The 25,226-nt window shown below is 54.9% G+C and overlaps 1 protein-coding gene and 23 non-coding genes across 25 annotated transcripts in view; all 24 read left to right on the top strand.

The window, feature by feature from the left end:
• The window catches only part of SLC38A9 (solute carrier family 38 member 9), a 325,631-nt gene that overhangs the window by 81,143 nt on the left and 219,262 nt on the right, over positions 1 to 25,226 (top strand). The window lies entirely within an intron of this gene.
• LOC134613016 (U1 spliceosomal RNA) lies at positions 838 to 1,001 on the top strand. The gene has a single exon (XR_010091049.1). It is a non-coding gene; the product is annotated as a U1 spliceosomal RNA (small nuclear RNA).
• LOC134613132 (U1 spliceosomal RNA) lies at positions 1,775 to 1,938 on the top strand. The gene has a single exon (XR_010091160.1). It is a non-coding gene; the product is annotated as a U1 spliceosomal RNA (small nuclear RNA).
• Positions 3,005 to 3,168, top strand: LOC134613015 (U1 spliceosomal RNA). Its single transcript, XR_010091048.1, has one exon. It is a non-coding gene; the product is annotated as a U1 spliceosomal RNA (small nuclear RNA).
• On the top strand, positions 3,948 to 4,111 carry LOC134613131 (U1 spliceosomal RNA). The gene has a single exon (XR_010091159.1). It is a non-coding gene; the product is annotated as a U1 spliceosomal RNA (small nuclear RNA).
• LOC134613014 (U1 spliceosomal RNA) lies at positions 5,189 to 5,352 on the top strand. The gene has a single exon (XR_010091047.1). It is a non-coding gene; the product is annotated as a U1 spliceosomal RNA (small nuclear RNA).
• LOC134613130 (U1 spliceosomal RNA) lies at positions 6,128 to 6,291 on the top strand. Its single transcript, XR_010091158.1, has one exon. It is a non-coding gene; the product is annotated as a U1 spliceosomal RNA (small nuclear RNA).
• LOC134613013 (U1 spliceosomal RNA) lies at positions 7,369 to 7,532 on the top strand. Its single transcript, XR_010091046.1, has one exon. It is a non-coding gene; the product is annotated as a U1 spliceosomal RNA (small nuclear RNA).
• Positions 8,301 to 8,464, top strand: LOC134613129 (U1 spliceosomal RNA). Its single transcript, XR_010091157.1, has one exon. It is a non-coding gene; the product is annotated as a U1 spliceosomal RNA (small nuclear RNA).
• Positions 9,542 to 9,705, top strand: LOC134613012 (U1 spliceosomal RNA). The gene has a single exon (XR_010091045.1). It is a non-coding gene; the product is annotated as a U1 spliceosomal RNA (small nuclear RNA).
• On the top strand, positions 10,472 to 10,635 carry LOC134613128 (U1 spliceosomal RNA). Its single transcript, XR_010091156.1, has one exon. It is a non-coding gene; the product is annotated as a U1 spliceosomal RNA (small nuclear RNA).
• On the top strand, positions 11,702 to 11,865 carry LOC134613011 (U1 spliceosomal RNA). The gene has a single exon (XR_010091044.1). It is a non-coding gene; the product is annotated as a U1 spliceosomal RNA (small nuclear RNA).
• Positions 12,633 to 12,797, top strand: LOC134613153 (U1 spliceosomal RNA). Its single transcript, XR_010091179.1, has one exon. It is a non-coding gene; the product is annotated as a U1 spliceosomal RNA (small nuclear RNA).
• On the top strand, positions 13,875 to 14,038 carry LOC134613010 (U1 spliceosomal RNA). The gene has a single exon (XR_010091043.1). It is a non-coding gene; the product is annotated as a U1 spliceosomal RNA (small nuclear RNA).
• On the top strand, positions 14,802 to 14,965 carry LOC134613127 (U1 spliceosomal RNA). Its single transcript, XR_010091155.1, has one exon. It is a non-coding gene; the product is annotated as a U1 spliceosomal RNA (small nuclear RNA).
• On the top strand, positions 16,043 to 16,206 carry LOC134613009 (U1 spliceosomal RNA). The gene has a single exon (XR_010091042.1). It is a non-coding gene; the product is annotated as a U1 spliceosomal RNA (small nuclear RNA).
• LOC134613126 (U1 spliceosomal RNA) lies at positions 16,975 to 17,138 on the top strand. Its single transcript, XR_010091154.1, has one exon. It is a non-coding gene; the product is annotated as a U1 spliceosomal RNA (small nuclear RNA).
• Positions 18,216 to 18,379, top strand: LOC134613008 (U1 spliceosomal RNA). The gene has a single exon (XR_010091041.1). It is a non-coding gene; the product is annotated as a U1 spliceosomal RNA (small nuclear RNA).
• LOC134613125 (U1 spliceosomal RNA) lies at positions 19,151 to 19,314 on the top strand. The gene has a single exon (XR_010091153.1). It is a non-coding gene; the product is annotated as a U1 spliceosomal RNA (small nuclear RNA).
• Positions 20,381 to 20,544, top strand: LOC134613007 (U1 spliceosomal RNA). The gene has a single exon (XR_010091040.1). It is a non-coding gene; the product is annotated as a U1 spliceosomal RNA (small nuclear RNA).
• On the top strand, positions 21,311 to 21,474 carry LOC134613124 (U1 spliceosomal RNA). Its single transcript, XR_010091152.1, has one exon. It is a non-coding gene; the product is annotated as a U1 spliceosomal RNA (small nuclear RNA).
• Positions 22,552 to 22,715, top strand: LOC134613006 (U1 spliceosomal RNA). Its single transcript, XR_010091039.1, has one exon. It is a non-coding gene; the product is annotated as a U1 spliceosomal RNA (small nuclear RNA).
• On the top strand, positions 23,486 to 23,649 carry LOC134613123 (U1 spliceosomal RNA). Its single transcript, XR_010091151.1, has one exon. It is a non-coding gene; the product is annotated as a U1 spliceosomal RNA (small nuclear RNA).
• LOC134613005 (U1 spliceosomal RNA) lies at positions 24,716 to 24,879 on the top strand. The gene has a single exon (XR_010091038.1). It is a non-coding gene; the product is annotated as a U1 spliceosomal RNA (small nuclear RNA).

Genomic DNA, 25,226 nt, shown 5'->3' with positions numbered 1-25,226 from the left:
CCTTTCCTTGCTATGCCGCTCTCAAGACAACCAACAGATGGCACTGCAACACAATCACGAGCAGCCCAGCCTTTTGAAAGGTGCCTGGGTTTTTTTGCACAGTCGCCCAGAGCCTCTAGGATGCGCGCGCCACGCAGCGCGCTAGGCGTCCACTCGCGTTGGTTTTTCCGCCCATGCTTTGCCCTGCGCTTTGACGAGACGGGCGCCAGGTTGCGCTGCAGTTGCTGAATAGCTCTCCGAGCCAGTCCAGCACTGGGGGCCGACTTGCCCTTATCATCAGGGATGCAGGCATGAGCAGCAAGGAGGCATTCTCCCACTCTTTCGCCTGGCCCCAGCGCAGCTGAACCGATTCGCCCTGCTCCCCCGGGCGCACCGGAGGGTGCTGCAAAGTGGGGGGACGCTGGCCCTGCTCTCTTTGCAAACCCCAAGGGCTGCCTGGGAAGGGAAGGTGAGGGGGGAAGGGCCCTTGCTTAGCAGCTGCTGTTGCTCTGTAGCCACTGGGAGCAAACTGGCACTTGCATTCTCATGCAGACGAGACTAGCATTTCTCGTGGAAGCAAAGCGGGCTCTTGACTGAAAGCCTGGATAGATGTGGTCATCGTATGCAAATAAGGTTTGCTGCAAAGTACCCTGGGAGTGCACCCACTCGGCACGCGTGTGAGGGTTGCAGCTCTTCACGCGTGGAAAGCCTGGGCTCTTGACGGCAAGGCTTGAATTCGGGAGCTGCCTTTCTGGGTGCCTGTTTTGTCAGGAGAGACGAGTGGTACAGGAGGGAATGCTCCTTAAGCTGAAGGGGGGCTTTTGCGAGCTGCGTCCGTGCAGTCGGCCCTTCCAACTCATACTTACCTGGCAGGGGAGATACCATGATCATGAAGGTGGTTCTCCCAGGGCGAGGCTCACCCATTGCACTCCGGGTGTGCTGACCCCTGCGATTTCCCCAAATGCGGGAAACTCGACTGCATAATTTATGGTAGTGGGGGACTGCGTTCGCGCTTTCCCCTGGTCGTGCTTGTTCAAAGATAGATCTCTCTTTGCAAACTTTTCAGTCTCTCCCTCGGGCATTGCCCTGGTGCCTGTTCTTGCCTCCGTGCATCTCTTCTGGGTGCAGAAAGTATATTGTTCCTCTCCCCTGACATTGCAGGCTTCCCTGTTGCCCGCTGGTTTGTTTTGGGGTCTTTTTTTTTTTTTTTTTTTTTTTTTTTTTTGTTGTTGTTGGTTTTTGGGGAAGAGGGTTTGGTTTTTGCATTTAAAATACATAAAGAAAGAAAGAAATAAATTAATACATTTTGAAACATTTGTGTCATCGTTACTCTGTAATTACCCTCGTCTATAGCTTCCTTAGCTTAACCCCCATCCATGACCCTCTACAGTCACGATGAAGGGGTTAAAAGGCCTTTTGCTGGCATAGGTGTGTGCAGACTTCACTCCCCGAGCAGAGCATAGGCTGCTGCGATGTGCTTTGATATGCAGACGAGGGAACTGAGCTCTAGAAAACAAAGGTGATTGCGACTGTCTGACTGGGAGAGTGTGGTCATCGTATGCAAATGTTTTTGCTGAAAGGCATCCTGGGAGTTGGCCCATTTTTGCGAAGGCTCCTCTGTCCGGGGCATGTAGGAGTGCAAGGGTGGGGCAGCTGCCGGTTACCCCACCAAGGGAGCAGCCGGCTCGAGGGATGCCTGGTGCCTCAGGGGAGCTGGGTGCTACTGCAGGGCCCGCCTCCCCATGCTCACAGGCGTGTGCCGGCGTAGCGCTTGTGTGCTCTCCCTTCCCAACTCATACTTACCTGGCTGGGGAGATACCATGATCACGAAGGTGGTTCTCCCAGGGCGAGGCTCACCCATTGCACTCCGGGTGTGCTGACCTCTGCGATTTCCCCAAATGCGGGAAACTCGACTGCATAATTTATGGTAGTGGGGGACTGCGTTCGCGCTATCCCCTGATTTGTGCTGGTTTAAAGATAGATGGAGAGCGTGGGGGCACTGGTGAAAAGGCTGCATGGCAGTCTGCTGGTTGGTCGCTCGCTGCAGCTTTTCCTGCGACCCCCCCAAACATTTCTCGCCTCCTGCTTGTTTTGCTCTGCGCTCGGGCCCATTCGCCCCGTGGCTGGCACCGCAAACGCTCTCTCGCCACCTTTTTACTGTTTCTTGACGTTTCTCTGCTCCACTTCTTTGCAAAACACCCTTTCCTTGCTATGCCGCTCTCAAGACAACCAACAGATGGCACTGCAACACAATCACGAGCAGCCCAGCCTTTTGAAAGGTGCCTGGGTTTTTTTGCACAGTCGCCCAGAGCCTCTAGGATGCGCGCGCCACGCAGCGCGCTAGGCGTCCACTCGCGTTGGTTTTTCCGCCCTGCGCTTTGACGAGACGGGCGCCAGGTTGCGCTGCAGTTGCTGAATAGCTCTCCGAGCCAGTCCAGCACTGGGGGCCGACTTGCCCTTATCATCAGGGATGCAGGCATGAGCAGCAAGGAGGCATTCTCCCACTCTTTCGCCTGGCCCCAGCGCAGCTGAACCGTTTCGCCCTGCTCCCCCGGGCGCACCGGAGGGTGCTGCAAAGTGGGGGGACGCTGGCCCTGCTCTCTTTGCAAACCCCAAGGGCTGCCTGGGAAGGGAAGGTGAGGGGGGAAGGGCCCTTGCTTAGCAGCTGCTGTTGCTCTGTAGCCACTGGGAGCAAACTGGCACTTGCATTCTCATGCAGACGAGACTAGCATTTCTCGTGGAAGCAAAGCGGGCTCTTGACTGAAAGCCTGGATAGATGTGGTCATCGTATGCAAATAAGGTTTGCTGCAAAGTACCCTGGGAGTGCACCCACTCGGCACGCGTGTGAGGGTTGCAGCTCTTCACGCGTGGAAAGCCTGGGCTCTTGACGGCAAGGCTTGAATTCGGGAGCTGCCTTTCTGGGTGCCTGTTTTGTCAGGAGAGACGAGTGGTACAGGAGGGAATGCTCCTTAAGCTGAAGGGGGGCTTTTGCGAGCTGCGTCCGTGCAGTCGGCCCTTCCAACTCATACTTACCTGGCAGGGGAGATACCATGATCATGAAGGTGGTTCTCCCAGGGCGAGGCTCACCCATTGCACTCCGGGTGTGCTGACCCCTGCGATTTCCCCAAATGCGGGAAACTCGACTGCATAATTTATGGTAGTGGGGGACTGCGTTCGCGCTTTCCCCTGGTCGTGCTTGTTCAAAGATAGATCTCTCTTTGCAAACTTTTCAGTCTCTCCCTCGGGCATTGCCCTGGTGCCTGTTCTTGCCTCCGTGCATCTCTTCTGGGTGCAGAAAGTATATTGTTCCTCTCCCCTGACATTGCAGGCTTCCCTGTTGCCCGCTGGTTTGTTTTGGGGTCTTTTTTTTTTTTTTTTTTTTTTTTTTTTTTTTTTTTGTTGTTGTTGGTTTTTGGGGAAGAGGGTTTGGTTTTTGCATTTAAAATACATAAAGAAAGAAAGAAATAAATTAATACATTTTGAAACATTTGTGTCATCGTTACTCTGTAATTACCCTCGTCTATAGCTTCCTTAGCTTAACCCCCATCCATGACCCTCTACAGTCACGATGAAGGGGTTAAAAGGCCTTTTGCTGGCATAGGTGTGTGCAGACTTCACTCCCCGAGCAGAGCATAGGCTGCTGCGATGTGCTTTGATATGCAGACGAGGGAACTGAGCTCTAGAAAACAAAGGTGATTGCGACTGTCTGACTGGGAGAGTGTGGTCATCGTATGCAAATGTTTTTGCTGAAAGGCATCCTGGGAGTTGGCCCATTTTTGCGAAGGCTCCTCTGTCCGGGGCATGTAGGAGTGCAAGGGTGGGGCAGCTGCCGGTTACCCCACCAAGGGAGCAGCCGGCTCGAGGGATGCCTGGTGCCTCAGGGGAGCTGGGTGCTACTGCAGGGCCCGCCTCCCCATGCTCACAGGCGTGTGCCGGCGTAGCGCTTGTGTGCTCTCCCTTCCCAACTCATACTTACCTGGCTGGGGAGATACCATGATCACGAAGGTGGTTCTCCCAGGGCGAGGCTCACCCATTGCACTCCGGGTGTGCTGACCTCTGCGATTTCCCCAAATGCGGGAAACTCGACTGCATAATTTATGGTAGTGGGGGACTGCGTTCGCGCTATCCCCTGATTTGTGCTGGTTTAAAGATAGATGGAGAGCGTGGGGGCACTGGTGAAAAGGCTGCATGGCAGTCTGCTGGTTGGTCGCTCGCTGCAGCTTTTCCTGCGACCCCCCCAAACATTTCTCGCCTCCTGCTTGTTTTGCTCTGCGCTCGGGCCCAATCGCCCCGTGGCTGGCACCGCAAACGCTCTCTCGCCACCTTTTTACTGTTTCTTGACGTTTCTCTGCTCCACTTCTTTGCAAAACACCCTTTCCTTGCTATGCCGCTCTCAAGACAACCAACAGATGGCACTGCAACACAATCACGAGCAGCCCAGCCTTTTGAAAGGTGCCTGGGTTTTTTTGCACAGTCGCCCAGAGCCTCTAGGATGCGCGCGCCACGCAGCGCGCTAGGCGTCCACTCGCGTTGGTTTTTCCGCCCATGCTTTGCCCTGCGCTTTGACGAGACGGGCGCCAGGTTGCGCTGCAGTTGCTGAATAGCTCTCCGAGCCAGTCCAGCACTGGGGGCCGACTTGCCCTTATCATCAGGGATGCAGGCATGAGCAGCAAGGAGGCATTCTCCCACTCTTTCGCCTGGCCCCAGCGCAGCTGAACCGATTCGCCCTGCTCCCCCGGGCGCACCGGAGGGTGCTGCAAAGTGGGGGGACGCTGGCCCTGCTCTCTTTGCAAACCCCAAGGGCTGCCTGGGAAGGGAAGGTGAGGGGGGAAGGGCCCTTGCTTAGCAGCTGCTGTTGCTCTGTAGCCACTGGGAGCAAACTGGCACTTGCATTCTCATGCAGACGAGACTAGCATTTCTCGTGGAAGCAAAGCGGGCTCTTGACTGAAAGCCTGGATAGATGTGGTCATCGTATGCAAATAAGGTTTGCTGCAAAGTACCCTGGGAGTGCACCCACTCGGCACGCGTGTGAGGGTTGCAGCTCTTCACGCGTGGAAAGCCTGGGCTCTTGACGGCAAGGCTTGAATTCGGGAGCTGCCTTTCTGGGTGCCTGTTTTGTCAGGAGAGACGAGTGGTACAGGAGGGAATGCTCCTTAAGCTGAAGGGGGGCTTTTGCGAGCTGCGTCCGTGCAGTCGGCCCTTCCAACTCATACTTACCTGGCAGGGGAGATACCATGATCATGAAGGTGGTTCTCCCAGGGCGAGGCTCACCCATTGCACTCCGGGTGTGCTGACCCCTGCGATTTCCCCAAATGCGGGAAACTCGACTGCATAATTTATGGTAGTGGGGGACTGCGTTCGCGCTTTCCCCTGGTCGTGCTTGTTCAAAGATAGATCTCTCTTTGCAAACTTTTCAGTCTCTCCCTCGGGCATTGCCCTGGTGCCTGTTCTTGCCTCCGTGCATCTCTTCTGGGTGCAGAAAGTATATTGTTCCTCTCCCCTGACATTGCAGGCTTCCCTGTTGCCCGCTGGTTTGTTTTGGGGTCTTTTTTTTTTTTTTTTTTTTTTTTTTTGTTGTTGTTGGTTTTTGGGGAAGAGGGTTTGCTTTGGTTTTTGCATTTAAAATACATAAAGAAAGAAAGAAATAAATTAATACATTTTGAAACATTTGTGTCATCGTTACTCTGTAATTACCCTCGTCTATAGCTTCCTTAGCTTAACCCCCATCCATGACCCTCTACAGTCACGATGAAGGGGTTAAAAGGCCTTTTGCTGGCATAGGTGTGTGCAGACTTCACTCCCCGAGCAGAGCATAGGCTGCTGCGATGTGCTTTGATATGCAGACGAGGGAACTGAGCTCTAGAAAACAAAGGTGATTGCGACTGTCTGACTGGGAGAGTGTGGTCATCGTATGCAAATGTTTTTGCTGAAAGGCATCCTGGGAGTTGGCCCATTTTTGCGAAGGCTCCTCTGTCCGGGGCATGTAGGAGTGCAAGGGTGGGGCAGCTGCCGGTTACCCCACCAAGGGAGCAGCCGGCTCGAGGGATGCCTGGTGCCTCAGGGGAGCTGGGTGCTACTGCAGGGCCCGCCTCCCCATGCTCACAGGCGTGTGCCGGCGTAGCGCTTGTGTGCTCTCCCTTCCCAACTCATACTTACCTGGCTGGGGAGATACCATGATCACGAAGGTGGTTCTCCCAGGGCGAGGCTCACCCATTGCACTCCGGGTGTGCTGACCTCTGCGATTTCCCCAAATGCGGGAAACTCGACTGCATAATTTATGGTAGTGGGGGACTGCGTTCGCGCTATCCCCTGATTTGTGCTGGTTTAAAGATAGATGGAGAGCGTGGGGGCACTGGTGAAAAGGCTGCATGGCAGTCTGCTGGTTGGTCGCTCGCTGCAGCTTTTCCTGCGACCCCCCCAAACATTTCTCGCCTCCTGCTTGTTTTGCTCTGCGCTCGGGCCCAATCGCCCCGTGGCTGGCACCGCAAACGCTCTCTCGCCACCTTTTTACTGTTTCTTGACGTTTCTCTGCTCCACTTCTTTGCAAAACACCCTTTCCTTGCTATGCCGCTCTCAAGACAACCAACAGATGGCACTGCAACACAATCACGAGCAGCCCAGCCTTTTGAAAGGTGCCTGGGTTTTTTTGCACAGTCGCCCAGAGCCTCTAGGATGCGCGCGCCACGCAGCGCGCTAGGCGTCCACTCGCGTTGGTTTTTCCGCCCATGCTTTGCCCTGCGCTTTGACGAGACGGGCGCCAGGTTGCGCTGCAGTTGCTGAATAGCTCTCCGAGCCAGTCCAGCACTGGGGGCCGACTTGCCCTTATCATCAGGGATGCAGGCATGAGCAGCAAGGAGGCATTCTCCCACTCTTTCGCCTGGCCCCAGCGCAGCTGAACCGATTCGCCCTGCTCCCCCGGGCGCACCGGAGGGTGCTGCAAAGTGGGGGGACGCTGGCCCTGCTCTCTTTGCAAACCCCAAGGGCTGCCTGGGAAGGGAAGGTGAGGGGGGAAGGGCCCTTGCTTAGCAGCTGCTGTTGCTCTGTAGCCACTGGGAGCAAACTGGCACTTGCATTCTCATGCAGACGAGACTAGCATTTCTCGTGGAAGCAAAGCGGGCTCTTGACTGAAAGCCTGGATAGATGTGGTCATCGTATGCAAATAAGGTTTGCTGCAAAGTACCCTGGGAGTGCACCCACTCGGCACGCGTGTGAGGGTTGCAGCTCTTCACGCGTGGAAAGCCTGGGCTCTTGACGGCAAGGCTTGAATTCGGGAGCTGCCTTTCTGGGTGCCTGTTTTGTCAGGAGAGACGAGTGGTACAGGAGGGAATGCTCCTTAAGCTGAAGGGGGGCTTTTGCGAGCTGCGTCCGTGCAGTCGGCCCTTCCAACTCATACTTACCTGGCAGGGGAGATACCATGATCATGAAGGTGGTTCTCCCAGGGCGAGGCTCACCCATTGCACTCCGGGTGTGCTGACCCCTGCGATTTCCCCAAATGCGGGAAACTCGACTGCATAATTTATGGTAGTGGGGGACTGCGTTCGCGCTTTCCCCTGGTCGTGCTTGTTCAAAGATAGATCTCTCTTTGCAAACTTTTCAGTCTCTCCCTCGGGCATTGCCCTGGTGCCTGTTCTTGCCTCCGTGCATCTCTTCTGGGTGCAGAAAGTATATTGTTCCTCTCCCCTGACATTGCAGGCTTCCCTGTTGCCCGCTGGTTTGTTTTGGGGTCTTTTTTTTTTTTTTTTTTTTTTTTTGTTGTTGTTGGTTTTTGGGGAAGAGGGTTTGGTTTTTGCATTTAAAATACATAAAGAAAGAAAGAAATAAATTAATACATTTTGAAACATTTGTGTCATCGTTACTCTGTAATTACCCTCGTCTATAGCTTCCTTAGCTTAACCCCCATCCATGACCCTCTACAGTCACGATGAAGGGGTTAAAAGGCCTTTTGCTGGCATAGGTGTGTGCAGACTTCACTCCCCGAGCAGAGCATAGGCTGCTGCGATGTGCTTTGATATGCAGACGAGGGAACTGAGCTCTAGAAAACAAAGGTGATTGCGACTGTCTGACTGGGAGAGTGTGGTCATCGTATGCAAATGTTTTTGCTGAAAGGCATCCTGGGAGTTGGCCCATTTTTGCGAAGGCTCCTCTGTCCGGGGCATGTAGGAGTGCAAGGGTGGGGCAGCTGCCGGTTACCCCACCAAGGGAGCAGCCGGCTCGAGGGATGCCTGGTGCCTCAGGGGAGCTGGGTGCTACTGCAGGGCCCGCCTCCCCATGCTCACAGGCGTGTGCCGGCGTAGCGCTTGTGTGCTCTCCCTTCCCAACTCATACTTACCTGGCTGGGGAGATACCATGATCACGAAGGTGGTTCTCCCAGGGCGAGGCTCACCCATTGCACTCCGGGTGTGCTGACCTCTGCGATTTCCCCAAATGCGGGAAACTCGACTGCATAATTTATGGTAGTGGGGGACTGCGTTCGCGCTATCCCCTGATTTGTGCTGGTTTAAAGATAGATGGAGAGCGTGGGGGCACTGGTGAAAAGGCTGCATGGCAGTCTGCTGGTTGGTCGCTCGCTGCAGCTTTTCCTGCGACCCCCCCAAACATTTCTCGCCTCCTGCTTGTTTTGCTCTGCGCTCGGGCCCAATCGCCCCGTGGCTGGCACCGCAAACGCTCTCTCGCCACCTTTTTACTGTTTCTTGACGTTTCTCTGCTCCACTTCTTTGCAAAACACCCTTTCCTTGCTATGCCGCTCTCAAGACAACCAACAGATGGCACTGCAACACAATCACGAGCAGCCCAGCCTTTTGAAAGGTGCCTGGGTTTTTTTGCACAGTCGCCCAGAGCCTCTAGGATGCGCGCGCCACGCAGCGCGCTAGGCGTCCACTCGCGTTGGTTTTTCCGCCCATGCTTTGCCCTGCGCTTTGACGAGACGGGCGCCAGGTTGCGCTGCAGTTGCTGAATAGCTCTCCGAGCCAGTCCAGCACTGGGGGCCGACTTGCCCTTATCATCAGGGATGCAGGCATGAGCAGCAAGGAGGCATTCTCCCACTCTTTCGCCTGGCCCCAGCGCAGCTGAACCGATTCGCCCTGCTCCCCCGGGCGCACCGGAGGGTGCTGCAAAGTGGGGGGACGCTGGCCCTGCTCTCTTTGCAAACCCCAAGGGCTGCCTGGGAAGGGAAGGTGAGGGGGGAAGGGCCCTTGCTTAGCAGCTGCTGTTGCTCTGTAGCCACTGGGAGCAAACTGGCACTTGCATTCTCATGCAGACGAGACTAGCATTTCTCGTGGAAGCAAAGCGGGCTCTTGACTGAAAGCCTGGATAGATGTGGTCATCGTATGCAAATAAGGTTTGCTGCAAAGTACCCTGGGAGTGCACCCACTCGGCACGCGTGTGAGGGTTGCAGCTCTTCACGCGTGGAAAGCCTGGGCTCTTGACGGCAAGGCTTGAATTCGGGAGCTGCCTTTCTGGGTGCCTGTTTTGTCAGGAGAGACGAGTGGTACAGGAGGGAATGCTCCTTAAGCTGAAGGGGGGCTTTTGCGAGCTGCGTCCGTGCAGTCGGCCCTTCCAACTCATACTTACCTGGCAGGGGAGATACCATGATCATGAAGGTGGTTCTCCCAGGGCGAGGCTCACCCATTGCACTCCGGGTGTGCTGACCCCTGCGATTTCCCCAAATGCGGGAAACTCGACTGCATAATTTATGGTAGTGGGGGACTGCGTTCGCGCTTTCCCCTGGTCGTGCTTGTTCAAAGATAGATCTCTCTTTGCAAACTTTTCAGTCTCTCCCTCGGGCATTGCCCTGGTGCCTGTTCTTGCCTCCGTGCATCTCTTCTGGGTGCAGAAAGTATATTGTTCCTCTCCCCTGACATTGCAGGCTTCCCTGTTGCCCGCTGGTTTGTTTTGGGGTCTTTTTTTTTTTTTTTTTTTTTTTGTTGTTGTTGGTTTTTGGGGAAGAGGGTTTGGTTTTTGCATTTAAAATACATAAAGAAAGAAAGAAATAAATTAATACATTTTGAAACATTTGTGTCATCGTTACTCTGTAATTACCCTCGTCTATAGCTTCCTTAGCTTAACCCCCATCCATGACCCTCTACAGTCACGATGAAGGGGTTAAAAGGCCTTTTGCTGGCATAGGTGTGTGCAGACTTCACTCCCCGAGCAGAGCATAGGCTGCTGCGATGTGCTTTGATATGCAGACGAGGGAACTGAGCTCTAGAAAACAAAGGTGATTGCGACTGTCTGACTGGGAGAGTGTGGTCATCGTATGCAAATGTTTTTGCTGAAAGGCATCCTGGGAGTTGGCCAATTTTTGAGAAGGCTCCTCTGTCCGGGGCATGTAGGAGTGCAAGGGTGGGGCAGCTGCCGGTTACCCCACCAAGGGAGCAGCCGGCTCGAGGGATGCCTGGTGCCTCAGGGGAGCTGGGTGCTACTGCAGGGCCCGCCTCCCCATGCTCACAGGCGTGTGCCGGCGTAGCGCTTGTGTGCTCTCCCTTCCCAACTCATACTTACCTGGCTGGGGAGATACCATGATCACGAAGGTGGTTCTCCCAGGGCGAGGCTCACCCATTGCACTCCGGGTGTGCTGACCTCTGCGATTTCCCCAAATGCGGGAAACTCGACTGCATAATTTATGGTAGTGGGGGACTGCGTTCGCGCTATCCCCTGATTTGTGCTGGTTTAAAGATAGATGGAGAGCGTGGGGGCACTGGTGAAAAGGCTGCATGGCAGTCTGCTGGTTGGTCGCTCGCTGCAGCTTTTCCTGCGACCCCCCCAAACATTTCTCGCCTCCTGCTTGTTTTGCTCTGCGCTCGGGCCCATTCGCCCCGTGGCTGGCACCGCAAACGCTCTCTCGCCACCTTTTTACTGTTTCTTGACGTTTCTCTGCTCCACTTCTTTGCAAAACACCCTTTCCTTGCTATGCCGCTCTCAAGACAACCAACAGATGGCACTGCAACACAATCACGAGCAGCCCAGCCTTTTGAAAGGTGCCTGGGTTTTTTTGCACAGTCGCCCAGAGCCTCTAGGATGCGCGCGCCACGCAGCGCGCTAGGCGTCCACTCGCGTTGGTTTTTCCGCCCTGCGCTTTGACAAGACGGGCGCCAGGTTGCGCTGCAGTTGCTGAATAGCTCTCCGAGCCAGTCCAGCACTGGGGGCCGACTTGCCCTTATCATCAGGGATGCAGGCATGAGCAGCAAGGAGGCATTCTCCCACTCTTTCGCCTGGCCCCAGCGCAGCTGAACCGATTCGCCCTGCTCCCCCGGGCGCACCGGAGGGTGCTGCAAAGTGGGGGGACGCTGGCCCTGCTCTCTTTGCAAACCCCAAGGGCTGCCTGGGAAGGGAAGGTGAGGGGGGAAGGGCCCTTGCTTAGCAGCTGCTGTTGCTCTGTAGCCACTGGGAGCAAACTGGCACTTGCATTCTCATGCAGACGAGACTAGCATTTCTCGTGGAAGCAAAGCGGGCTCTTGACTGAAAGCCTGGATAGATGTGGTCATCGTATGCAAATAAGGTTTGCTGCAAAGTACCCTGGGAGTGCACCCACTCGGCACGCGTGTGAGGGTTGCAGCTCTTCACGCGTGGAAAGCCTGGGCTCTTGACGGCAAGGCTTGAATTCGGGAGCTGCCTTTCTGGGTGCCTGTTTTGTCAGGAGAGACGAGTGGTACAGGAGGGAATGCTCCTTAAGCTGAAGGGGGGCTTTTGCGAGCTGCGTCCGTGCAGTCGGCCCTTCCAACTCATACTTACCTGGCAGGGGAGATACCATGATCATGAAGGTGGTTCTCCCAGGGCGAGGCTCACCCATTGCACTCCGGGTGTGCTGACCCCTGCGATTTCCCCAAATGCGGGAAACTCGACTGCATAATTTATGGTAGTGGGGGACTGCGTTCGCGCTTTCCCCTGGTCGTGCTTGTTCAAAGATAGATCTCTCTTTGCAAACTTTTCAGTCTCTCCCTCGGGCATTGCCCTGGTGCCTGTTCTTGCCTCCGTGCATCTCTTCTGGGTGCAGAAAGTATATTGTTCCTCTCCCCTGACATTGCAGGCTTCCCTGTTGCCCGCTGGTTTGTTTTGGGGTCTTTTTTTTTTTTTTTTTTTTTTTTGTTGTTGTTGGTTTTTGGGGAAGAGGGTTTGGTTTTTGCATTTAAAATACATAAAGAAAGAAAGAAATAAATTAATACATTTTGAAACATTTGTGTCATCGTTACTCTGTAATTACCCTCGTCTATAGCTTCCTTAGCTTAACCCCCATCCATGACCCTCTACAGTCACGATGAAGGGGTTAAAAGGCCTTTTGCTGGCATAGGTGTGTGCAGACTTCACTCCCCGAGCAGAGCATAGGCTGCTGCGATGTGCTTTGATATGCAGACGAGGGAACTGAGCTCTAGAAAACAAAGGTGATTGCGACTGTCTGACTGGGAGAGTGTGGTCATCGTATGCAAATGTTTTTGCTGAAAGGCATCCTGGGAGTTGGCCCATTTTTGCGAAGGCTCCTCTGTCCGGGGCATGTAGGAGTGCAAGGGTGGGGCAGCTGCCGGTTACCCCACCAAGGGAGCAGCCGGCTCGAGGGATGCCTGGTGCCTCAGGGGAGCTGGGTGCTACTGCAGGGCCCGCCTCCCCATGCTCACAGGCGTGTGCCGGCGTAGCGCTTGTGTGCTCTCCCTTCCCAACTCATACTTACCTGGCTGGGGGAGATACCATGATCACGAAGGTGGTTCTCCCAGGGCGAGGCTCACCCATTGCACTCCGGGTGTGCTGACCTCTGCGATTTCCCCAAATGCGGGAAACTCGACTGCATAATTTATGGTAGTGGGGGACTGCGTTCGCGCTATCCCCTGATTTGTGCTGGTTTAAAGATAGATGGAGAGCGTGGGGGCACTGGTGAAAAGGCTGCATGGCAGTCTGCTGGTTGGTCGCTCGCTGCAGCTTTTCCTGCGACCCCCCCAAACATTTCTCGCCTCCTGCTTGTTTTGCTCTGCGCTCGGGCCCATTCGCCCCGTGGCTGGCACCGCAAACGCTCTCTCGCCACCTTTTTACTGTTTCTTGACGTTTCTCTGCTCCACTTCTTTGCAAAACACCCTTTCCTTGCTATGCCGCTCTCAAGACAACCAACAGATGGCACTGCAACACAATCACGAGCAGCCCAGCCTTTTGAAAGGTGCCTGGGTTTTTTTGCACAGTCGCCCAGAGCCTCTAGGATGCGCGCGCCACGCAGCGCGCTAGGCGTCCACTCGCGTTGGTTTTTCCGCCCATGCTTTGCCCTGCGCTTTGACGAGACGGGCGCCAGGTTGCGCTGCAGTTGCTGAATAGCTCTCCGAGCCAGTCCAGCACTGGGGGCCGACTTGCCCTTATCATCAGGGATGCAGGCATGAGCAGCAAGGAGGCATTCTCCCACTCTTTCGCCTGGCCCCAGCGCAGCTGAACCGATTCGCCCTGCTCCCCCGGGCGCACCGGAGGGTGCTGCAAAGTGGGGGGACGCTGGCCCTGCTCTCTTTGCAAACCCCAAGGGCTGCCTGGGAAGGGAAGGTGAGGGGGGAAGGGCCCTTGCTTAGCAGCTGCTGTTGCTCTGTAGCCACTGGGAGCAAACTGGCACTTGCATTCTCATGCAGACGAGACTAGCATTTCTCGTGGAAGCAAAGCGGGCTCTTGACTGAAAGCCTGGATAGATGTGGTCATCGTATGCAAATAAGGTTTGCTGCAAAGTACCCTGGGAGTGCACCCACTCGGCACGCGTGTGAGGGTTGCAGCTCTTCACGCGTGGAAAGCCTGGGCTCTTGACGGCAAGGCTTGAATTCGGGAGCTGCCTTTCTGGGTGCCTGTTTTGTCAGGAGAGACGAGTGGTACAGGAGGGAATGCTCCTTAAGCTGAAGGGGGGCTTTTGCGAGCTGCGTCCGTGCAGTCGGCCCTTCCAACTCATACTTACCTGGCAGGGGAGATACCATGATCATGAAGGTGGTTCTCCCAGGGCGAGGCTCACCCATTGCACTCCGGGTGTGCTGACCCCTGCGATTTCCCCAAATGCGGGAAACTCGACTGCATAATTTATGGTAGTGGGGGACTGCGTTCGCGCTTTCCCCTGGTCGTGCTTGTTCAAAGATAGATCTCTCTTTGCAAACTTTTCAGTCTCTCCCTCGGGCATTGCCCTGGTGCCTGTTCTTGCCTCCGTGCATCTCTTCTGGGTGCAGAAAGTATATTGTTCCTCTCCCCTGACATTGCAGGCTTCCCTGTTGCCCGCTGGTTTGTTTTGGGGTCTTTTTTTTTTTTTTTGTTGTTGTTGGTTTTTGGGGAAGAGGGTTTGCTTTGGTTTTTGCATTTAAAATACATAAAGAAAGAAAGAAATAAATTAATACATTTTGAAACATTTGTGTCATCGTTACTCTGTAATTACCCTCGTCTATAGCTTCCTTAGCTTAACCCCCATCCATGACCCTCTACAGTCACGATGAAGGGGTTAAAAGGCCTTTTGCTGGCATAGGTGTGTGCAGACTTCACTCCCCGAGCAGAGCATAGGCTGCTGCGATGTGCTTTGATATGCAGACGAGGGAACTGAGCTCTAGAAAACAAAGGTGATTGCGACTGTCTGACTGGGAGAGTGTGGTCATCGTATGCAAATGTTTTTGCTGAAAGGCATCCTGGGAGTTGGCCCATTTTTGCGAAGGCTCCTCTGTCCGGGGCATGTAGGAGTGCAAGGGTGGGGCAGCTGCCGGTTACCCCACCAAGGGAGCAGCCGGCTCGAGGGATGCCTGGTGCCTCAGGGGAGCTGGGTGCTACTGCAGGGCCCGCCTCCCCATGCTCACAGGCGTGTGCCGGCGTAGCGCTTGTGTGCTCTCCCTTCCCAACTCATACTTACCTGGCTGGGGAGATACCATGATCACGAAGGTGGTTCTCCCAGGGCGAGGCTCACCCATTGCACTCCGGGTGTGCTGACCTCTGCGATTTCCCCAAATGCGGGAAACTCGACTGCATAATTTATGGTAGTGGGGGACTGCGTTCGCGCTATCCCCTGATTTGTGCTGGTTTAAAGATAGATGGAGAGCGTGGGGGCACTGGTGAAAAGGCTGCATGGCAGTCTGCTGGTTGGTCGCTCGCTGCAGCTTTTCCTGCGACCCCCCCAAACATTTCTCGCCTCCTGCTTGTTTTGCTCTGCGCTCGGGCCCAATCGCCCCGTGGCTGGCACCGCAAACGCTCTCTCGCCACCTTTTTACTGTTTCTTGACGTTTCTCTGCTCCACTTCTTTGCAAAACACCCTTTCCTTGCTATGCCGCTCTCAAGACAACCAACAGATGGCACTGCAACACAATCACGAGCAGCCCAGCCTTTTGAAAGGTGCCTGGGTTTTTTTGCACAGTCGCCCAGAGCCTCTAGGATGCGCGCGCCACGCAGCGCGCTAGGCGTCCACTCGCGTTGGTTTTTCCGCCCATGCTTTGCCCTGCGCTTTGACGAGACGGGCGCCAGGTTGCGCTGCAGTTGCTGAATAGCTCTCCGAGCCAGTCCAGCACTGGGGGCCGACTTGCCCTTATCATCAGGGATGCAGGCATGAGCAGCAAGGAGGCATTCTCCCACTCTTTCGCCTGGCCCCAGCGCAGCTGAACCGATTCGCCCTGCTCCCCCGGGCGCACCGGAGGGTGCTGCAAAGTGGGGGGACGCTGGCCCTGCTCTCTTTGCAAACCCCAAGGGCTGCCTGGGAAGGGAAGGTGAGGGGGGAAGGGCCCTTGCTTAGCAGCTGCTGTTGCTCTGTAGCCACTGGGAGCAAACTGGCACTTGCATTCTCATGCAGACGAGACTAGCATTTCTCGTGGAAGCAAAGCGGGCTCTTGACTGAAAGCCTGGATAGATGTGGTCATCGTATGCAAATAAGGTTTGCTGCAAAGTACCCTGGGAGTGCACCCACTCGGCACGCGTGTGAGGGTTGCAGCTCTTCACGCGTGGAAAGCCTGGGCTCTTGACGGCAAGGCTTGAATTCGGGAGCTGCCTTTCTGGGTGCCTGTTTTGTCAGGAGAGACGAGTGGTACAGGAGGGAATGCTCCTTAAGCTGAAGGGGGGCTTTTGCGAGCTGCGTCCGTGCAGTCGGCCCTTCCAACTCATACTTACCTGGCAGGGGAGATACCATGATCATGAAGGTGGTTCTCCCAGGGCGAGGCTCACCCATTGCACTCCGGGTGTGCTGACCCCTGCGATTTCCCCAAATGCGGGAAACTCGACTGCATAATTTATGGTAGTGGGGGACTGCGTTCGCGCTTTCCCCTGGTCGTGCTTGTTCAAAGATAGATCTCTCTTTGCAAACTTTTCAGTCTCTCCCTCGGGCATTGCCCTGGTGCCTGTTCTTGCCTCCGTGCATCTCTTCTGGGTGCAGAAAGTATATTGTTCCTCTCCCCTGACATTGCAGGCTTCCCTGTTGCCCGCTGGTTTGTTTTGGGGTCTTTTTTTTTTTTTTTTGTTGTTGTTGGTTTTTGGGGAAGAGGGTTTGCTTTGGTTTTTGCATTTAAAATACATAAAGAAAGAAAGAAAGAAATAAATTAATACATTTTGAAACATTTGTGTCATCGTTACTCTGTAATTACCCTCGTCTATAGCTTCCTTAGCTTAACCCCCATCCATGACCCTCTACAGTCACGATGAAGGGGTTAAAAGGCCTTTTGCTGGCATAGGTGTGTGCAGACTTCACTCCCCGAGCAGAGCATAGGCTGCTGCGATGTGCTTTGATATGCAGACGAGGGAACTGAGCTCTAGAAAACAAAGGTGATTGCGACTGTCTGACTGGGAGAGTGTGGTCATCGTATGCAAATGTTTTTGCTGAAAGGCATCCTGGGAGTTGGCCCATTTTTGCGAAGGCTCCTCTGTCCGGGGCATGTAGGAGTGCAAGGGTGGGGCAGCTGCCGGTTACCCCACCAAGGGAGCAGCCGGCTCGAGGGATGCCTGGTGCCTCAGGGGAGCTGGGTGCTACTGCAGGGCCCGCCTCCCCATGCTCACAGGCGTGTGCCGGCGTAGCGCTTGTGTGCTCTCCCTTCCCAACTCATACTTACCTGGCTGGGGAGATACCATGATCACGAAGGTGGTTCTCCCAGGGCGAGGCTCACCCATTGCACTCCGGGTGTGCTGACCTCTGCGATTTCCCCAAATGCGGGAAACTCGACTGCATAATTTATGGTAGTGGGGGACTGCGTTCGCGCTATCCCCTGATTTGTGCTGGTTTAAAAATAGATGGAGAGCGTGGGGGCACTGGTGAAAAGGCTGCATGGCAGTCTGCTGGTTGGTCGCTCGCTGCAGCTTTTCCTGCGACCCCCCCAAACATTTCTCGCCTCCTGCTTGTTTTGCTCTGCGCTCGGGCCCAATCGCCCCGTGGCTGGCACCGCAAACGCTCTCTCGCCACCTTTTTACTGTTTCTTGACGTTTCTCTGCTCCACTTCTTTGCAAAACACCCTTTCCTTGCTATGCCGCTCTCAAGACAACCAACAGATGGCACTGCAACACAATCACGAGCAGCCCAGCCTTTTGAAAGGTGCCTGGGTTTTTTTGCACAGTCGCCCAGAGCCTCTAGGATGCGCGCGCCACGCAGCGCGCTAGGCGTCCACTCGCGTTGGTTTTTCCGCCCATGCTTTGCCCTGCGCTTTGACGAGACGGGCGCCAGGTTGCGCTGCAGTTGCTGAATAGCTCTCCGAGCCAGTCCAGCACTGGGGGCCGACTTGCCCTTATCATCAGGGATGCAGGCATGAGCAGCAAGGAGGCATTCTCCCACTCTTTCGCCTGGCCCCAGCGCAGCTGAACCGATTCGCCCTGCTCCCCCGGGCGCACCGGAGGGTGCTGCAAAGTGGGGGGACGCTGGCCCTGCTCTCTTTGCAAACCCCAAGGGCTGCCTGGGAAGGGAAGGTGAGGGGGGAAGGGCCCTTGCTTAGCAGCTGCTGTTGCTCTGTAGCCACTGGGAGCAAACTGGCACTTGCATTCTCATGCAGACGAGACTAGCATTTCTCGTGGAAGCAAAGCGGGCTCTTGACTGAAAGCCTGGATAGATGTGGTCATCGTATGCAAATAAGGTTTGCTGCAAAGTACCCTGGGAGTGCACCCACTCGGCACGCGTGTGAGGGTTGCAGCTCTTCACGCGTGGAAAGCCTGGGCTCTTGACGGCAAGGCTTGAATTCGGGAGCTGCCTTTCTGGGTGCCTGTTTTGTCAGGAGAGACGAGTGGTACAGGAGGGAATGCTCCTTAAGCTGAAGGGGGGCTTTTGCGAGCTGCGTCCGTGCAGTCGGCCCTTCCAACTCATACTTACCTGGCAGGGGAGATACCATGATCATGAAGGTGGTTCTCCCAGGGCGAGGCTCACCCATTGCACTCCGGGTGTGCTGACCCCTGCGATTTCCCCAAATGCGGGAAACTCGACTGCATAATTTATGGTAGTGGGGGACTGCGTTCGCGCTTTCCCCTGGTCGTGCTTGTTCAAAGATAGATCTCTCTTTGCAAACTTTTCAGTCTCTCCCTCGGGCATTGCCCTGGTGCCTGTTCTTGCCTCCGTGCATCTCTTCTGGGTGCAGAAAGTATATTGTTCCTCTCCCCTGACATTGCAGGCTTCCCTGTTGCCCGCTGGTTTGTTTTGGGGTCTTTTTTTTTTTTTTTTTTTTTTTTTGTTGTTGTTGTTGGTTTTTGGGGAAGAGGGTTTGGTTTTTGCATTTAAAATACATAAAGAAAGAAAGAAATAAATTAATACATTTTGAAACATTTGTGTCATCGTTACTCTGTAATTACCCTCGTCTATAGCTTCCTTAGCTTAACCCCCATCCATGACCCTCTACAGTCACGATGAAGGGGTTAAAAGGCCTTTTGCTGGCATAGGTGTGTGCAGACTTCACTCCCCGAGCAGAGCATAGGCTGCTGCGATGTGCTTTGATATGCAGACGAGGGAACTGAGCTCTAGAAAACAAAGGTGATTGCGACTGTCTGACTGGGAGAGTGTGGTCATCGTATGCAAATGTTTTTGCTGAAAGGCATCCTGGGAGTTGGCCCATTTTTGCGAAGGCTCCTCTGTCCGGGGCATGTAGGAGTGCAAGGGTGGGGCAGCTGCCGGTTACCCCACCAAGGGAGCAGCCGGCTCGAGGGATGCCTGGTGCCTCAGGGGAGCTGGGTGCTACTGCAGGGCCCGCCTCCCCATGCTCACAGGCGTGTGCCGGCGTAGCGCTTGTGTGCTCTCCCTTCCCAACTCATACTTACCTGGCTGGGGAGATACCATGATCACGAAGGTGGTTCTCCCAGGGCGAGGCTCACCCATTGCACTCCGGGTGTGCTGACCTCTGCGATTTCCCCAAATGCGGGAAACTCGACTGCATAATTTATGGTAGTGGGGGACTGCGTTCGCGCTATCCCCTGATTTGTGCTGGTTTAAAGATAGATGGAGAGCGTGGGGGCACTGGTGAAAAGGCTGCATGGCAGTCTGCTGGTTGGTCGCTCGCTGCAGCTTTTCCTGCGACCCCCCCAAACATTTCTCGCCTCCTGCTTGTTTTGCTCTGCGCTCGGGCCCATTCGCCCCGTGGCTGGCACCGCAAACGCTCTCTCGACACCTTTTTACTGTTTCTTGACGTTTCTCTGCTCCACTTCTTTGCAAAACACCCTTTCCTTGCTATGCCGCTCTCAAGACAACCAACAGATGGCACTGCAACACAATCACGAGCAGCCCAGCCTTTTGAAAGGTGCCTGGGTTTTTTTGCACAGTCGCCCAGAGCCTCTAGGATGCGCGCGCCACGCAGCGCGCTAGGCGTCCACTCGCGTTGGTTTTTCCGCCCTGCGCTTTGACGAGACGGGCGCCAGGTTGCGCTGCAGTTGCTGAATAGCTCTCCGAGCCAGTCCAGCACTGGGGGCCGACTTGCCCTTATCATCAGGGATGCAGGCATGAGCAGCAAGGAGGCATTCTCCCACTCTTTCGCCTGGCCCCAGCGCAGCTGAACCGATTCGCCCTGCTCCCCCGGGCGCACCGGAGGGTGCTGCAAAGTGGGGGGACGCTGGCCCTGCTCTCTTTGCAAACCCCAAGGGCTGCCTGGGAAGGGAAGGTGAGGGGGGAAGGGCCCTTGCTTAGCAGCTGCTGTTGCTCTGTAGCCACTGGGAGCAAACTGGCACTTGCATTCTCATGCAGACGAGACTAGCATTTCTCGTGGAAGCAAAGCGGGCTCTTGACTGAAAGCCTGGATAGATGTGGTCATCGTATGCAAATAAGGTTTGCTGCAAAGTACCCTGGGAGTGCACCCACTCGGCACGCGTGTGAGGGTTGCAGCTCTTCACGCGTGGAAAGCCTGGGCTCTTGACGGCAAGGCTTGAATTCGGGAGCTGCCTTTCTGGGTGCCTGTTTTGTCAGGAGAGACGAGTGGTACAGGAGGGAATGCTCCTTAAGCTGAAGGGGGGCTTTTGCGAGCTGCGTCCGTGCAGTCGGCCCTTCCAACTCATACTTACCTGGCAGGGGAGATACCATGATCATGAAGGTGGTTCTCCCAGGGCGAGGCTCACCCATTGCACTCCGGGTGTGCTGACCCCTGCGATTTCCCCAAATGCGGGAAACTCGACTGCATAATTTATGGTAGTGGGGGACTGCGTTCGCGCTTTCCCCTGGTCGTGCTTGTTCAAAGATAGATCTCTCTTTGCAAACTTTTCAGTCTCTCCCTCGGGCATTGCCCTGGTGCCTGTTCTTGCCTCCGTGCATCTCTTCTGGGTGCAGAAAGTATATTGTTTCTCTCCCCTGACATTGCAGGCTTCCCTGTTGCCCGCTGGTTTGTTTTGGGGTCTTTTTTTTTTTTTTTTTTTTTGTTGTTGGTTTTTGGGGAAGAGGGTTTGCTTTGGTTTTTGCATTTAAAATACATAAAGAAAGAAAGAAATAAATTAATACATTTTGAAACATTTGTGTCATCGTTACTCTGTAATTACCCTCGTCTATAGCTTCCTTAGCTTAACCCCCATCCATGACCCTCTACAGTCACGATGAAGGGGTTAAAAGGCCTTTTGCTGGCATAGGTGTGTGCAGACTTCACTCCCCGAGCAGAGCATAGGCTGCTGCGATGTGCTTTGATATGCAGACGAGGGAACTGAGCTCTAGAAAACAAAGGTGATTGCGACTGTCTGACTGGGAGAGTGTGGTCATCGTATGCAAATGTTTTTGCTGAAAGGCATCCTGGGAGTTGGCCCATTTTTGCGAAGGCTCCTCTGTCCGGGGCATGTAGGAGTGCAAGGGTGGGGCAGCTGCCGGTTACCCCACCAAGGGAGCAGCCGGCTCGAGGGATGCCTGGTGCCTCAGGGGAGCTGGGTGCTACTGCAGGGCCCGCCTCCCCATGCTCACAGGCGTGTGCCGGCGTAGCGCTTGTGTGCTCTCCCTTCCCAACTCATACTTACCTGGCTGGGGAGATACCATGATCACGAAGGTGGTTCTCCCAGGGCGAGGCTCACCCATTGCACTCCGGGTGTGCTGACCTCTGCGATTTCCCCAAATGCGGGAAACTCGACTGCATAATTTATGGTAGTGGGGGACTGCGTTCGCGCTATCCCCTGATTTGTGCTGGTTTAAAAATAGATGGAGAGCGTGGGGGCACTGGTGAAAAGGCTGCATGGCAGTCTGCTGGTTGGTCGCTCGCTGCAGCTTTTCCTGCGACCCCCCCAAACATTTCTCGCCTCCTGCTTGTTTTGCTCTGCGCTCGGGCCCAATCGCCCCGTGGCTGGCACCGCAAACGCTCTCTCGCCACCTTTTTACTGTTTCTTGACGTTTCTCTGCTCCACTTCTTTGCAAAACACCCTTTCCTTGCTATGCCGCTCTCAAGACAACCAACAGATGGCACTGCAACACAATCACGAGCAGCCCAGCCTTTTGAAAGGTGCCTGGGTTTTTTTGCACAGTCGCCCAGAGCCTCTAGGATGCGCGCGCCACGCAGCGCGCTAGGCGTCCACTCGCGTTGGTTTTTCCGCCCATGCTTTGCCCTGCGCTTTGACGAGACGGGCGCCAGGTTGCGCTGCAGTTGCTGAATAGCTCTCCGAGCCAGTCCAGCACTGGGGGCCGACTTGCCCTTATCATCAGGGATGCAGGCATGAGCAGCAAGGAGGCATTCTCCCACTCTTTCGCCTGGCCCCAGCGCAGCTGAACCGATTCGCCCTGCTCCCCCGGGCGCACCGGAGGGTGCTGCAAAGTGGGGGGACGCTGGCCCTGCTCTCTTTGCAAACCCCAAGGGCTGCCTGGGAAGGGAAGGTGAGGGGGGAAGGGCCCTTGCTTAGCAGCTGCTGTTGCTCTGTAGCCACTGGGAGCAAACTGGCACTTGCATTCTCATGCAGACGAGACTAGCATTTCTCGTGGAAGCAAAGCGGGCTCTTGACTGAAAGCCTGGATAGATGTGGTCATCGTATGCAAATAAGGTTTGCTGCAAAGTACCCTGGGAGTGCACCCACTCGGCACGCGTGTGAGGGTTGCAGCTCTTCACGCGTGGAAAGCCTGGGCTCTTGACGGCAAGGCTTGAATTCGGGAGCTGCCTTTCTGGGTGCCTGTTTTGTCAGGAGAGACGAGTGGTACAGGAGGGAATGCTCCTTAAGCTGAAGGGGGGCTTTTGCGAGCTGCGTCCGTGCAGTCGGCCCTTCCAACTCATACTTACCTGGCAGGGGAGATACCATGATCATGAAGGTGGTTCTCCCAGGGCGAGGCTCACCCATTGCACTCCGGGTGTGCTGACCCCTGCGATTTCCCCAAATGCGGGAAACTCGACTGCATAATTTATGGTAGTGGGGGACTGCGTTCGCGCTTTCCCCTGGTCGTGCTTGTTCAAAGATAGATCTCTCTTTGCAAACTTTTCAGTCTCTCCCTCGGGCATTGCCCTGGTGCCTGTTCTTGCCTCCGTGCATCTCTTCTGGGTGCAGAAAGTATATTGTTCCTCTCCCCTGACATTGCAGGCTTCCCTGTTGCCCGCTGGTTTGTTTTGGGGTCTTTTTTTTTTTTTTTTTTTTTTTTGTTGTTGTTGTTGGTTTTTGGGGAAGAGGGTTTGGTTTTTGCATTTAAAATACATAAAGAAAGAAAGAAATAAATTAATACATTTTGAAACATTTGTGTCATCGTTACTCTGTAATTACCCTCGTCTATAGCTTCCTTAGCTTAACCCCCATCCATGACCCTCTACAGTCACGATGAAGGGGTTAAAAGGCCTTTTGCTGGCATAGGTGTGTGCAGACTTCACTCCCCGAGCAGAGCATAGGCTGCTGCGATGTGCTTTGATATGCAGACGAGGGAACTGAGCTCTAGAAAACAAAGGTGATTGCGACTGTCTGACTGGGAGAGTGTGGTCATCGTATGCAAATGTTTTTGCTGAAAGGCATCCTGGGAGTTGGCCCATTTTTGCGAAGGCTCCTCTGTCCGGGGCATGTAGGAGTGCAAGGGTGGGGCAGCTGCCGGTTACCCCACCAAGGGAGCAGCCGGCTCGAGGGATGCCTGGTGCCTCAGGGGAGCTGGGTGCTACTGCAGGGCCCGCCTCCCCATGCTCACAGGCGTGTGCCGGCGTAGCGCTTGTGTGCTCTCCCTTCCCAACTCATACTTACCTGGCTGGGGAGATACCATGATCACGAAGGTGGTTCTCCCAGGGCGAGGCTCACCCATTGCACTCCGGGTGTGCTGACCTCTGCGATTTCCCCAAATGCGGGAAACTCGACTGCATAATTTATGGTAGTGGGGGACTGCGTTCGCGCTATCCCCTGATTTGTGCTGGTTTAAAGATAGATGGAGAGCGTGGGGGCACTGGTGAAAAGGCTGCATGGCAGTCTGCTGGTTGGTCGCTCGCTGCAGCTTTTCCTGCGACCCCCCCAAACATTTCTCGCCTCCTGCTTGTTTTGCTCTGCGCTCGGGCCCATTCGCCCCGTGGCTGGCACCGCAAACGCTCTCTCGCCACCTTTTTACTGTTTCTTGACGTTTCTCTGCTCCACTTCTTTGCAAAACACCCTTTCCTTGCTATGCCGCTCTCAAGACAACCAACAGATGGCACTGCAACACAATCACGAGCAGCCCAGCCTTTTGAAAGGTGCCTGGGTTTTTTTGCACAGTCGCCCAGAGCCTCTAGGATGCGCGCGCCACGCAGCGCGCTAGGCGTCCACTCGCGTTGGTTTTTCCGCCCTGCGCTTTGACGAGACGGGCGCCAGGTTGCGCTGCAGTTGCTGAATAGCTCTCCGAGCCAGTCCAGCACTGGGGGCCGACTTGCCCTTATCATCAGGGATGCAGGCATGAGCAGCAAGGAGGCATTCTCCCACTCTTTCGCCTGGCCCCAGCGCAGCTGAACCGATTCGCCCTGCTCCCCCGGGCGCACCGGAGGGTGCTGCAAAGTGGGGGGACGCTGGCCCTGCTCTCTTTGCAAACCCCAAGGGCTGCCTGGGAAGGGAAGGTGAGGGGGGAAGGGCCCTTGCTTAGCAGCTGCTGTTGCTCTGTAGCCACTGGGAGCAAACTGGCACTTGCATTCTCATGCAGACGAGACTAGCATTTCTCGTGGAAGCAAAGCGGGCTCTTGACTGAAAGCCTGGATAGATGTGGTCATCGTATGCAAATAAGGTTTGCTGCAAAGTACCCTGGGAGTGCACCCACTCGGCACGCGTGTGAGGGTTGCAGCTCTTCACGCGTGGAAAGCCTGGGCTCTTGACGGCAAGGCTTGAATTCGGGAGCTGCCTTTCTGGGTGCCTGTTTTGTCAGGAGAGACGAGTGGTACAGGAGGGAATGCTCCTTAAGCTGAAGGGGGGCTTTTGCGAGCTGCGTCCGTGCAGTCGGCCCTTCCAACTCATACTTACCTGGCAGGGGAGATACCATGATCATGAAGGTGGTTCTCCCAGGGCGAGGCTCACCCATTGCACTCCGGGTGTGCTGACCCCTGCGATTTCCCCAAATGCGGGAAACTCGACTGCATAATTTATGGTAGTGGGGGACTGCGTTCGCGCTTTCCCCTGGTCGTGCTTGTTCAAAGATAGATCTCTCTTTGCAAACTTTTCAGTCTCTCCCTCGGGCATTGCCCTGGTGCCTGTTCTTGCCTCCGTGCATCTCTTCTGGGTGCAGAAAGTATATTGTTTCTCTCCCCTGACATTGCAGGCTTCCCTGTTGCCCGCTGGTTTGTTTTGGGGTCTTTTTTTTTTTTTTTTTTTGTTGTTGTTGGTTTTTGGGGAAGAGGGTTTGCTTTGGTTTTTGCATTTAAAATACAGAAAGAAAGAAAGAAATAAATTAATACATTTTGAAACATTTGTGTCATCGTTACTCTGTAATTACCCTCGTCTATAGCTTCCTTAGCTTAACCCCCATC

This window comes from Pelobates fuscus, chromosome 5 (genome assembly GCF_036172605.1).
Source record: "Pelobates fuscus isolate aPelFus1 chromosome 5, aPelFus1.pri, whole genome shotgun sequence".
Classification (NCBI taxonomy): Eukaryota; Metazoa; Chordata; class Amphibia; order Anura; family Pelobatidae; genus Pelobates; species Pelobates fuscus.
Note: the sequence above shows the minus strand (reverse complement) of the source record. Positions and strands in the feature narration are given on the sequence as shown.